Source organism: Lemur catta, unplaced genomic scaffold (assembly GCF_020740605.2).
Source record: "Lemur catta isolate mLemCat1 unplaced genomic scaffold, mLemCat1.pri scaffold_62_ctg1, whole genome shotgun sequence".
Taxonomy (NCBI): Eukaryota; Metazoa; Chordata; class Mammalia; order Primates; family Lemuridae; genus Lemur; species Lemur catta.
The window spans coordinates 435,292-449,786 of record NW_025423862.1 but is presented as its reverse complement, the minus strand read 5'-3'; the positions used below and the strand labels follow the sequence as shown (position 1 = coordinate 449,786).

Genomic DNA, 14,495 nt, shown 5'->3' with positions numbered 1-14,495 from the left:
ACCTGGGAAAGAACGTCTGCAAGTTAATCCTGATTAGTGGCTGAACCTGTTCCCGACTCTACTCAAGAACAGGAGACCCGTTACTTTGCTTCCCCATATGTAAGGGTTGAACTGAGTTTCCAGTACCTCCAAGTCAGATGTGGAGGCCCTAACCCCCAGCACCTCAGAATGTGACTGCAGTTGGTGAGAAGGCCTTTCAGGAGGTGACTAAATGAGACTGTCAGGGTGGCCTCGTCCAGCTGACTGGTGAGAGGAGGAAATTCGGACAGATACCAGGGATGAGCACAGAGGAGAGACCAGGTGGAGACACAGTGAGAATGCAGCCACCAGCAAGTCCAGGAGAAAGTTGCTAGAAGAACCCAAATCTGTTGATACCTTAATACCAGACTTGTGGTGCCCAGAACTGTGAGAAAACTGATTTCTGTTCTCTAAGCCACTCAGTCTCAGGTTATTCTGTTACGGCCGTCTTAGAACACTGAAACGCCATGTGAAACTAGTTTCTTCAGATACTCCTGTTCTACGGTAAAGCAGTTTTATAGATTTATCATCTAACCCTTCATATGCTGTGCTGAAGGAGGACACCAGTGGGGAAGTGGAAGGGGAAAACCCTGATAAAAATGTCCTTTGAGGTAACGTGAGCAGCAGGTGCCTAGAAAGGAAGACGTGGACCAACATTTCCCATCACGATAAATTCCCTTTCCAGGAGCGTCACCCACAGAAGTCACCTTCTCAGCCTCCTGTCCTCCTGCCGGTGACTGGATCAGCATCTCGAGGGTCCGGTTAGGTCCAGCCCCCGACCTCATTTACACGTAGGCCTAGAAACGGACACAAACACTGCCCTGGACAAATCACAAGTGGCTTAAATATTTTAATAAACAAATTTTATTACTAAACTGTGAGTATGCACAACAACTAAACAAGAGGAAATGGCACATTTGAGGCATAATGACAAAATAGTTTCTTCTTAGCATGGGTTCTTGAATTGATTGGAATCCCATGGTCTTTGGGCAGGTACAGACGCCAGGCCCAGTGATGACTTTATCGTTTGCTGTTTGCTGTGTCTTCTGCCCACGTGAACTGGGTCTCCAGCGTGGCCCAAGCATTGTGCTGGGGGTGACAGGGGTGCAGCTTGGGCACCACCATCTCTGTGCTCGTGGAGAGCCAGGGCAGGGCACGGAGAGAGCTTCTCGCAGAGCACCGCGGCCCAGCGCACGGCGGCAGGGAGCACCGTGCAAGCACGGAGAGGACAGAGCCGAGCAAGCGGGAGGCTGGGGAAGGGGCTGTCTCAAGGAGAGGGTGCTTGAGCTTCATTGTGAAGGAGAAATTCATTTATTCATTCAACAAACAAGCATTTACTGCAGACCTACTGTGTGCCAAGTGCTTTTCTGGTGTACATCAGAATCATCTGGAGGGTTTGATTAAAGACAGATTGCTGCTTGCTGAGCCAGGAACTCTGCAGTGGGGACTGAGAGCTTGTGTTTCCAGCATGTCTCTAGGTGACGGTGCCACCGGTCCAAGAATTGTGCTTGGAGAACGGCTGCTCTAGACACAGCAGTGGGAAAGGGGGCAGAGACAGCAGCGCCGCAGATCAGACTGTGCAGTTCTGCACAAAGCAAAGGCACCGGGACAGGCAGTGGGGTGGGAATGGAATCCAGCCCAGGCTGGACCTGCCAAGCCCTGAGGGCAACACCCACCTAACGGAAGGGCCACCTGTCTGTGTTTTGTCCAACCAAGGGGTCCTGTAAAATTGTCTGCCTCTGGGTGTGTCTTTTTATCATTGATGTCCCTAGAGAGACCACTGTTTTGTAATCTGCACAAAGGCATGGGGTATGCTGGAGGCTGCAAGAGACATGGAAACAGGGTTGCCATGGAATCGGAGATGGCGCAAGATGTCCAGAATGAGCAGGTGATGGTAAAGACACGAGGACTCCGCGTGGCCAACCGGGATGACTGTCTGTCGTCTCTTGCGCTCAGGAACCTTCATTCTTCTCTGCAGAGAGATTGTGTGTTAAGCTGTTTCACTCACAAGGGAGGGGACTGTCCTTAGCTCACCCTGCCACCATGGCCAGCTCCTCAGCTCACCTGTTCATAAGCCAGGGGATGCTGTCCCATACTAAGTAGACAGTGGAAAAAGGCAAAGATAAAAGACTCAAAGTCCAGGTTAAAGGAAATAACGGTATGGGTAGAAGTTCATGAGTAAATACACAGAGAAGACCACACAGGGACAAGAAGCCTGGTGAAGATGACAAAAGCCATGCGTGCTCGAGATGCGCGCTGGGAGAGTCATGGAAAAAGACTAAAGGAAATTACCAGTGTGCCAAGTCAATACGCAGCAACAGAAAACAGTATTTGCGTGGCTGTATTTAGAGCTGATCTGAGAAGACAAAAAAGAAATTTGCTCAAGAAGAAAGCTGATTAGGAGAAGGTCACGGAGTTTTCAGGCAAGATGACAACGTTCTGAACCCGAGATTTAGCTTCACTAATGAAGAAAGGGAAGATCCTACAGATGAAGAGACTTATTTTGAAAATTTTTAGAACAGGCATAGCCTGAGGGTTATTTCCTGGGCACGATACTTTCTGCACAAATCTGCGGTGTTTCTGCTGCCGTCCTGCCCTGTGACTGCTCCCCCACCCCTTTCCAACTGGCTTCCTGTTTAAAAGACTATGATTAATGTGTTAAAATGGATTTGGGTGAGAACAAGAAAATATTGAAATTTCAGCATGTCTGTCGTAAAGGCCAGGGGCTTAAAAGGTTATTTAAGGTCTTCTGTATCTTATTGATCAGATTTTTAAGTTGTGATTACAACATCGCACAGCAAGGGGGAGATGGTTCAGTGAGTGCTACCTGCTCTGTCAGACTTTCAGCAGCACAAGAGAACTGCCACTCTGTGTCACCCAATTCACAGCAGGTAAAGTCTGCTCTTCTGCTAAGTGGCTCTCGGTGTGCAATAAAGCCCCAGGAGGGATTGTTAAACCCGGCTGGTGGCCCCCACTCCTCCAGTTTCTGGTTCAAATCTCGTAGTGTGGCCTGAGAGTGTGCATTTCTAGCAAGTTCCTGGCTGATGTTGATGTTCCTGGCCTGGGTACTGCAATTTGAGAACCACTGTTTCTAAAGATGAATAATGTCCTTTCTTAGAATGAGGAAATCAGTGTCTAAATGGAAAAAGTCACAGATTTTGGACAGTTCACCGAGCGCTGTGCCAAGGCTGCCGAGGTACGAGCAACACTTGAGCGGCTGTGTGCACGTCTCACTCTGCTCTGAGAGATGTCACCAGCTCTGCCCAGACCACTTGCCAAAGATTCCACACGCAAATGACAGGTGAAATACAGCAGCGTTTCAGAAATTCTACCTCTGTGGAGAGAGTTGATCGCAATGTGAGGCAAGGCTGTTTGGGTCATGCCAAATAAATGAAGGATGTGGAAAAAAAAATAGAATGTTTGTTTTAAATTTTCTATTAAATGATTTAAAAAATTCTCTAAAGGTAAATTTCAGGGCAGATATTTGCTCCAATCATGAATCAGAATAAAATTTGTGCTGCAAATATTTTTTACCATGCCGCTCTGTATTTGAAGAATGCCACCAGTTGGAAACAAGGACAAAGAGAATAGTAGAACGGATGTCCTGGTGATGTCCACAAGCAGGTCTGGGAACCTGTAACGAATCTTTCTCAAATCAAAGGCACCACTGGGATTCAGAAAGCCTCCCCTCACCCATGCATTATTTAAGCAATTGTTTAAGCACTTCTAGATAAAGTGGCTTATTTAGCCCCTGAAAAATCACTCAAGTAACTGGAAACAGAAGCAGCTCTTGTACTCTGCCCTTTCTTCTCTGAGCACTGAACACCTCTCTTCCGTGAATAGTCTTCACCCAACGACATGATCGTCGAGGCAGAGCTCCAGTGGAATAAGCTCAAACTGGTGAAGTTTTCGATATTCATCCGTGAGCGACCAGGCCTGTCATTAGTCTGGATTATCCGTATGGGCCGGTATGTGAACACGTAACCCTCAGTCTGCAAGCTGACTCGGGAGAGCAGGGGGTGATGGGGTCGGATTTCCAATGGGGTGAGTTTAACACCATGCTGTTGTTCTGAAAAACAGCACTGTTGGTTCTGAAGACGAGAAGTGCAGGCGCTGAATAGGCGTCACAGGAAGGCGTCAGGCTCCTATTAGGGATGCTGTCGGAAGTGGCTGCTGGGGGGGGTGGAGCTCAGTTCCTTTACGAGGAAGGTGGGGACCATTGAGTGAGCGCTGAGCTCCTCTCATTAAAAAGGACTTAAGTGGAGACTCCTGGCTGCGAAGGGGAAGCCAGCCGGGGTGAAGGAAGAGGCTTCTGGTAACAAGCCTGGCATGGGGCTTACGCAGAACACCAGCACCATCCACCTCCTTTGTGTTTCCGCACGGACTGCCGTGTGGGAGAGGAGGCCCCGGCGCAGGGTAGCGGGGACATCCCTTTTGAGGGAGCCCTAGACAAGGAGCCAGATGGTAAAATAAAGACGAGCTGACATCAGCGTCATGTAGCCTCGCCCTTCAGTTATGGCTCTGTCATGCCAGGGAAAGCCATCTGTCCCCTTCTAGTCATACGCTGTGCTTTTGTGGCATTGTTATTATCTTGACTGTGCCCATGTAAGTGCGAAAGGCTGAGACTAACGCAGAGCATTAGCCGTGTACACAGAGGAACCGCCGTGAGCCCTCTCCCCAGGCTGCCAGCTGCCAGTGGTGCCATTCTGCACCCTGCCCATGGGTGGAACCAGGTAAGCACAGACCCCAGACGGACCCATCAGGAGAGACTCGCTCTTGTCCACTTTGGTCACGTCGCGTCAGCACCCAATTTGAGCTCAGCACCTTTTTGTCCTTGCTGCTTGTACGTGGGGCTTTCCAAACATGGAGGGTCACCTGGTCCCTGTATTTGTCCCCTACTGGTTGGCCTTCGGGAAGTGTGCTCATCGCACACGAGCCCAAGGCAAACAGCATGTTCAGAACATACAGTCATTATTGCAGGACTGTTCTCATGAGGAAAGCTTAAGAAAATCACACATAGATGTGACTCTCCCTTCTAGAACCAATGACATCTTGAAAGTGCTGTGGAACCAATGGGACAGGACCTGGAGAGGAAGCTGCAGGACAAGGGTCCTGGGGGCAGAAGGGACACAAGCGGTGGTAGGATTTGCAAAGCCGACCGTTGTCACGTCATGATGTTGCTGCTCTGAAGAGGTTTCCAAACAGACTTATTCACTGCATCAAAGCAAGACAGCTGACTTTTAAAAATCTCTATCATCAACACTAACACTGGCTTTCTGACTCTCCAAACAAGAATTCTTGCCGTGTGTTTGTCGTTTGTAAAGTAGTTTTTCTTCTTACCCTCCATTGGTGCCAGCACGTCAGTGATCTGAAGCCAGGTCATTTACGAGGCCCTAGTGGTTTGGTCTTGGTCTTGCTGGATTGTGTCCAACCACCCAAAAGGTTTCCCCTCTGCTTTCATTTGAACTGTGTTTCAACAAAAAACTTATTGTCAAGATTACTTATGTAAATTGTTAAACAGCCTTCAACCTTTTCTTGGTCAATCTTAGGAATTTTATGCATGATTTTATTTTGTGAAAGAAATAAACGGAGTTGTAGCCGTCATGACGTCATTCACTGCCCGGGTGGACGGCTTCTAAGGACTCAGCTGTCATTGCTCATAACGCTCTAGACAGGCCCAAGCACCTGGAAAGGGAAGACCACCGCCGTCACTGCCAGGACCACCAGAACACTGCTGGGGAATGGAGAGGTTTCCGGGTACCAAACTAAAAATAAACAAGGTCTTCCAATGAGAAGATTCGGAAAGAATGAAAACAAATAATTAAAAAACAAAAACCCCAAAAACCAAGTCTTTACAAAACCTATTGCAAACGAAATTCCTGTAGTGGGACGTATATGGCTTCTGTTTTCATACTTCAAAATCTCACTTAAAGCATGGAGATCTTAACTATTCATTTTTTTTTTATTTGAGACAGAGTCTCACTCTGTCACCCGGGCTAGAGTGCCATGGCATGAGCCTCGCTCACAGCAACCTCAAACTCCTGGGCTCAAGCGATCCTCCTGCCTCAGCCTCCCGAGTAGCTGGGACTACAGGCATGTGCCACCATGCCCGGCTAATTTTTTCTATATATATTTTAGTTGGCCAGATGATTTCTTTCTATTTTTAGTAGAGACGGGGGTCTCGCTCTTGCTCAGGCTGGTCTCAAACTCCTGACCTCGAGTGATCCTCCTGCCTCGGCCTCCCAGAGTGCCAGGATTACAGGCGTGAGCCACCGCGCTAGGCCTTAACTATTCATTTTTAAAGCATTTCTGAAGACACCCTTAAAGAGTTCTGGAAGGAGCGTTACAGCCACCCTGGGAAACCAGTGCAGCCACTGATGCCTGGCCCTGCGTCACCTGGGCCGATGCCACACTGTGCCGAAACACGGCTATTACCTGCAGCTGCTGTTTTTTGCATGCCTTTACTATGTGCCCAATGATTTACATACATTATTAATCTTACGAAAACTCTGTGAAAAAAAGGAAAGAAAAGGTGAAGTAAAATTGCTTAAGATTGTCCAAATATTAAGAGGAAGAACTGAAATCAAACTGGAGTCTGTTCAATTCCAATTCCCACGTGTTTTCTACAACTCTTCACAGTATTTCTTTTTCTTTAAGAAGAGAGAATTGTTTTAACATAGAATATAGTTGTGAATAAGCTTTTTATTTTAAAGGGTCAAATAGGTGCATGATCTATCATAATAGCAAGTTTGGTTTTCCAAACTCCAGTAAAATAACGATGCCTGTCCATGAGATGCGTCCATTCCCCACTGATTTCACTACATCTCACATAGCCTCTCTTCACAGCATTCAGCCACAGAACTTAACTTTTTCTAGATTCCTCGTGGAAGTATTCCTATTTTAAATAAAATCACTTTATGCACTGTCTACATTTATGAAGCTAGTTTTATACTAAAACACACTAATTAGTTTATGAATGTTGGACTAAGGAATTTTCACATCCTGGCAAAGGATTTTAAGTGGTGGCACCTATTGCAACGTATGATATTGTGGTCTAACATCATTAGAAACACATTCCTGACATTTAGAAAAGGAAGAGAGTGTTCTGTCAAGTTTTAAAACTACTGAATGTGTATTACTGAAGGAATACAGTGTGTTTGGAGTTTGCATGGCACATTTTTTGCTGTCTCAATTTACTCAATATTCAGATACGAAAACAAATATAGGTCATGACTTAGACTGCAAAATTGGCCCTCAGTTTTTCATCTCTGATGGAGACCTTCCAAGAGAGTCTATGTTCCAAGCACATTTATTATTGTCTTGCCATTTAGGGTTCCCAGTGTGCAACTTTTAGAAATGCTGGGTCCAGCTCACCACCTTGTGTGAGATGAGGAAATGATGTTTGAGCTGTGGGTCTGGGCACAGAGACAGGTGTGGGGAAGCTAGAATTTCAAACTTTTGGATTGTCATTTGTATAGTATATTTCAAAATAGCTAGAAGGGGAGAATTTTAGGTTTCCCAACACAGAGAGAAAGACAAGTGTTGGAGGTGATGGATATTCCCATCACCGTGATTTGATAATTACACATTGTATACAGGCATCATAATACCACATGGACCCCCAAAATGCGTACAGCTATCATGTACCAGTAAAAAAAAAAGAAGAAAATGTTAAATTTAGGGAACCACAAACATGTGATCAAAAGAATTTTGGGAATGTGAGAAGTTCCATGACCCTGAAAATTGACGGCAATGCTAGAATAAAAATCTCCCATCTGAGAAATCTTTGCAAATTCTCAAACAACTGTGAATGACATCAAGTAGTACAACGGCAAGCAACTTGCAAACCTGATCATGTCTTTTGCTGGAAGTTTTAAAATTCAATTCTACTTGGCGGTGTTTTTGATGGGGAATATGCCTTTAATTTCATTATGTATTACAACAGGTAAATGTACGATGTTAGCTTTGTAACACAGCCAACACTCTGAAATACATCCATTCTGTATAAAGGACACTAAAATTTAGGCCAAAGTTTCAAGTTTGAAATAAGACCTTACACGAGGCTATTTATTATTTGAGCTGTAGATCTCATGACTTTTTTCTCATACATGCCTCTTGTGTTCCACTTTGTCTTTTCAGAAAGCACAGGGACTAAGATGCAGCCTAGCAATAGGCAAACCATTTCAAAAATGCCAAATGATTGCTCAAAATGAAATCACAGACTGAGGCTGACAAGAATAAGCATGGAATACATGTGTATTACTATGGCGAACAACCCAAGCTGACTGAAAATGGGCGGATTAGCTGCTCCCAGACTGCTGGAGAGACAGGCTTCCGACTTTTCCTCTCAGCAGCTGGGTCAACATGGAAACTTCACTACCACACAGACGTAGGGAGGCTGCAGGGTTCGTCAATTGAGCACATCAAGGACACTATTAAGTATCCGGCGTCATCCTTGTGTCCTGCCTGCCTTGCCTTGGTGAGGCCCTGTCATGTTTGCAAAATGACTCTATCTCCAGACCTTACACAGCCTCACACACGGATGTCCAGAGACAAAATAAATAAACAAAAGGGCTTTCTCTCTCATGCCTCTTTTTAAGAGCTTAGAATCTTTCCCTCAAGGACACCTCATCCGCATTGATATCCACGCACGTCTTGTAACTTAGAATCAATCGGGTCAGGTGCTTCTTCCCAGCCCAATCCCACACTGGGAAGGAACAGCTGCGCTGCCTTGTGATCGGCTGGGGGTAGCCACTGGGACAAGACTCATCTTCCCTGAGACCTACACCAAATACGGGTTCTAGAGTGAGGAAAGGGGCTCTCAGGAAGAAAACCAAGTGTCTGCTACACAGTGCTGCACCAAACAACAGAAATTAATATCCCCAAAGACCAATGAAGGAAATTTTAGCATGGAAGCTACCTGCTAAAATAGAATGGATGAAAGAGGGACACCTGGCAGGGGATGAAGGAAGGAAGAGCATCGGGAGGGAGGATGCTTCTGTCTCTCCCTTCTGGATCTGGAAGTTTCCTTTCTGACTCCAGATCACCCACAGCAAAGGCGGCTTAGCATATAGTTAGTGTCATGACTTGAATTCTGTCTCCTCAGAAGACATATTTATGGGCTGGGTGAGGTAGCTCACACCTGTAATCCTAGCACTCTGGGAGGCTGAGGTGGGTGGATCCTTTGAGCTCAGGAGTTCGAGACCAGCCTGAGCAAGAGCGAGACCCCGTCTCTACTAAAAATAGAAACAAATTATCTGGCCAACTAAAAATATATATAGAAAAAATTAGCCGGGCATGGTGGCGCATGCCTGTAGTCCCAGCTATTCGGGAGGCTGAGGCAGGAGGATCGCTTGAGCCCAGGAGTTTGAGGTTGCTGTGAGCTAGGCTGATGCCACGGCACTCACTCTAGCCTGGGCAACAGAGTGAGACTCTGTCTCTAAAAAAAAAAAAAAAAGATATATTTATGTCCTCAACCCTGGAACTTGTGAATATGACCTTTCTTTGAAATATGACTGCAACGTGATCCTGTAATTGGGTTAAAAAGTGGTCACGTTGGATTAGGGTGGACTGTTGTACGACACTAACTGGAAGAGGAAATGGGGACGCAGACACAGAGGGAAGCTGGCCTGGGGGGAAGGAGGCGCAGCTCGGAGGGGCTGCCTGAAGCTGTGAGAGGCCAGGAAAGACCCTCCCTTGGGGGTCCAGAGGGAGGCCGACCCAGCCCACGCCTTGACTTCGGACTTCTGGCCTCCAAAGCTGTGAAGAAAAAGTTTCTGCTGTTTTAAGCCACCCGGTTTGTGGTACTTTGCTACGGCAGTCCTAGGAAATGAATTCAGTCAGGATTCGGTTAATTAGTGATTATTAGACATTAGTATAGGCCAGCTATAATATTTAGGCTTTGATCTTCTATATTGTAAAGAAAGAACTATGTTTGCTCACAGCACAATCTCACAAGCCTACATTTCATGCCTTTCCAACCATGCAAGAATCGAGCTCGAGCTCATTAGACCAAGTTCAACTCTGCACCACATGAAAAATTTGGAATGGACAGAAGTGGCTGGCATGCAATGCAGTCAGAAAACTTAGCCTGCGGACATTTCAGAAAGGAGGAAACAAACAACATGTTTTCAAGGTTATACTAACTCTACTATGCCATCATTGTTCTGGAGGCATAGAAATCATTTTGCATCTTATTCTGATAACAGATGAGACAAGATCAAAATGTTCTTTTGTAAATGCTTCTAAACAGAAACTGTAACCCATTAACATCTGTGGACTTCCATGTATGAAAAACATCATTATTTAATGCCATGAAGATAGAAAGCCAAGTCTCAAATGACTTGAAAACCTTCACTTAAAATCTTCAGTTTTTGAAAGAAAAGTTGATTTTCAATGTGTCTCCAGAGCATTCTACAATAACCACCGACAGTAATGGAGCAAGGCGAAAATCCGCTGACGGGAAGACTGGGGTGGCACTCAGCACCTACAGCCCCTGGCCGGGGGGCCTTCACTGGTCCCCATGCTTTAGGGGATCCGCTCTGGCCCCCCCAGCCACATCCCCCCTCACAGCGAGACTATCCGTCCCTCCAGAACAAGCTCCTGGCACCCAAACGCAGACCCCCAAAGTCACTGCCCAAGTGACCTTGGGCCCACTCCCAGGATGCAGGCTGTCCTCTTCGCAGGCCTGAAGGCTGACTAAGGGGTGCTATGTGTAGGGTAGTGGGGGGCAAGTGGACAGAGTTGGGATGTGCCAGCTGGGCTGTCCCCATGTCCACGCTCAAGGGTCCTCACAGTCGGAAAGTGGTGGGTCCCAGGCGGCCAACACTCAGGGCTCCCTGTGCCACCATGTGCCGGCCCTGGGTGGTTTTGAATCTGAGCTTTCTAAGTTGTACTCGGGTAGGACGAAGATAGACTATGTGAGTTTCTGAGATTGATTCATTAATTTGCGTAACTCCATATATATAAAAATACTACATAACACACAGTTCCCCATTTATTCTTGTGCGAGGCCTCAGAAATGTCAGAGGAGAATCCAGTGGTATTATTGAAATGTAATCACCTGCCATGCCTTTTATTAATCGAATGAAGCTACTTCTCTGTAAACATTTAATAGAGCTACTACTTCAGGTTGAGCTGTCGTAAGACGAAGATACTAGGATCAAAATATAATGTGATACATTTATTGTGGGTCAGAAAAGTAATTTTTCAGGAGTTGCAGGAAATTAGTCAAAACAGAACTGGATGATCTATAACGCACAATATACTGGTCAATATTAAATATCCTCATTTCTAAAAGGTTCATTTCTTATAAATATGAGTAAAATATAAGCATTTACTAAAGGAATAAAATAGGAATTTTAAGAAATAATTTTTGCTTATAGATTATCAGAGATATAGTTTTATTTTTCTACTCATTTTTCTTTCCATCGCTTGAACTTTCATTATTTTCAGCCCAAAATATGGCATATTGACTAGTATATTCCTGAATATATCAGTCATATAGTAAAACAATGTCTTCCATCATAACAAAAATGTCTGCACAATCAAAAGATTTTTAAACCTATAATTCCCTAATGATCAAGACCACAAAATTATTGTATAATTCTGAGCAATTTAGTTAAACCTACAGACCTGTGAACTAAAATAAAATCTTAAGGCTCACCCCCCATGGGATGACTGAATGGACCCCCTCTTGGCCAAGGGAATATCCTAAAACTAAACTGTCTGCCAGGAGGAGGGGGGTCAGACAGGCCTTATCACACCCCCTCCCTTTTTGGGGACATCTTTGTAACCCACTAACAGGCCTAAGGGGATGCAAGACAGACCTGCAGGTCCTCAGTTTACACAACAAATGTAAGTCCTGTGGCTTCTCTCTGATTAACACCTCCTTATCTTAAAACACTCCAAGCCTTTAGACAAAGCTTCATGTCTTTAGCCAATTACAAGTCAAAGAATTTTTAAACCCACCTGTAAGCCCCACCCCTTCCAATGTAGCCTCCCACGTATTGATTTATAACTTTACCTGTAACCCCTGTCTCCCTGAAATGTGTAAAACCAAACTGTAACCCAGCCACAGCGAGTCCACTTGCTCAAGGCTTCTTGGCTTTGAGCTTCAAATTTGGCTCAGAATAAATCTCTTTAAAATTATTTTACAGAGTTTGGCTTTTTTTCTACTGACAACCAAAAAGAGCTTTCCAATTAAATGAACCAAAAAACAAGAATCACTACTGACATTATATGCTGGCACGTGAATCATTTGTGACAAGGGTGATTTCAGAGCTCTTGCCGAGTCAGGTGACCTGGCTTCAGCTGTGACATACACCACTGGCTGTGGAGCCAGAAGGAGCCATGGCAAACCCACACAGGCAGATTTCCGAGCCGAGAATTCCTTTCGTGGCCCCCCAGCCATGGTCAGCCCTCTCCCTGGTGCAGACAAGCCTCTGCGAGCTGCCGAGCTGTGCTGGCGTGGAGAAGGACACATCTGTTTCAAAAAAAGAAAGAAAGAAAGAAAGAAAACGTATCCACTCTGGAAACAGATGTGTTTTGGATATCTGCAGAAGTATAAACACTTGTGTAAAACTGACCATAGCCCATACATAAAACAAAGCAACTTACCATCGACACATACTTTTTTAAAAACCCTCACACTGGAGGCAATGAGGAGGCCAGGAAAAAAAATGCAAGTTTAATATATGTTTTCTATTTTCTTCAAGGAAGAAACCTAAGCTGTTAGACGGGGACGGGGATGGCGACGCAGGGCTCACCCTTCCCTCTGCACGGTTCTCCAGCAGAACCTACTCTCCAAATTGCTGCACCAGGCTAGTCTAGAAAGACCAGATTTTTCTCGTGGGATTTTCTCTTAGGTTTATACTAGTTAAGAACAGCTAGATATTGAATGTCAGGGAGCATGTCAAACAAATTGCATTGAATAAACAATAAGCTACAGACCTGAACTATTAAGATAGCTCCAAGGCCAGCATCTTTGTATTTAACTCCTTGGAACGGAGCAAGCTCAGCTTTACCTGGCCACAAAGTAGGCCTGCCTTCCGCTCCGAATGCCCACCCCAGCCTCCTACTTCCACACAAGACACAGACAATATACATCTTTTGTGCCATTATTCAATTATCTCCTAAAAATAACTTGAGGAAAATTTCTCTAACGTGAGCCACTAGAGAGCACTGATAGGGCTGCCCGGCCACTAACAGTAGCCTACAAAGTTCGATGACCTGACACAACACTGGGAACGCCGCCTGTCTCAGAGCCGGGACAGTGTGACCTCACCCTGCCCCACTCAGGCACCTGGGCTCCTGGCTCCTTTGGCTCATGAAAAAGCTAAAAGGGGAAATGAGATCACCTCTGCTTTTTATCTTCTCATCTATTTTTAGATGTCTCCAGTAACACACAGGGTAAGTGATGTGAGCCTCAGTTTTATAGCTCAGAAGAGTCACCAAAAGGTGAATATGCCATCATGTCACCAGCATCGTTGCCTGTTACTGAATTCAGGCTTAGCTATTAGCAAGAAACATAGAATATTCTTTTGAAATTAACTCTGAGGATTTTGCTGTAAATTCTGCCATTATGTAAGATTTTTTAAAAAACTGAATACAGCTTGAAACTGTAGGCCATTACGCATGGCCTGGAGTCCTGTTTTCAAACGTGGATCTGTGTTGGTGCTAAGTTTGTGTGGTCTTGATGGCCTCGCCCCTTCCAGGTGACAGGAAAGTCTAATGAGAAGGTGAAGTCCTTTCTTCCTTCTGTAAATGAAGAGTTGACAAAAATGCCATTTCTACTCCTAAACTTGAATGACTTACTGGTTTTATTGTTAATCTTTTATAAAAATCTCTCTCCAATTCCCCAACCTGTAGAAGCTAACTCCTAAATAGATTTCTCTTTATGTTTCCCACAATCTTAGTCTACTCCTACATTCTTGGAAAAAAAAAATTTTAAGGAATAATAGCTGTGTTTGAAGATTCCCAGAAATGTTTCTAGTAAAGACTGAAAAGAGGAAATGAGAAAGGAAGAGGTAAAGAAACAGGTAAAGAAAAGAGGAAATGAGAAAGGAAGAGGGAACAGCACTAGCAACGGGTAACATGAAAACCCAGTTCTCGGCAGTGTGCTGTGTCACACCAGGGCCAAATCAGAGATGCTCATTAAATCCTGACATGCTCATGCCACCCAGAGAGTCGTCATATCCTCCCTTGAGACACGGGCTTTGAGTCACACTCAAGTACCAAAGTATGAGAGGTTTCAGGCAACCAAGAGAATCAGGCGGTCTGTATGTGCCTTGCCAGGAAAATCCCAGTTAAAATCTCAAATTTTTTGCATCATTGGAAACACCATTAATAAAAACTAAGGAATGTGGGGTGAACTGTCCGAGCAAATCCAAAATCTAGAAAAATGTGTAACTCTTTTCCTGGATAAAGTTTCTGTCTACATAGGCAAAATGGAGAGCAGAAGCAGAATTCAGACTGTG

At 45.1% G+C, this 14,495-nt stretch overlaps 1 pseudogene; it reads right to left on the bottom strand.

Moving 5' to 3' along the window:
- Positions 1–859: 859 nt before the first annotated feature.
- The window catches only part of LOC123629883, a 33,657-nt pseudogene continuing 20,021 nt past the window's right edge, over positions 860–14,495 (bottom strand).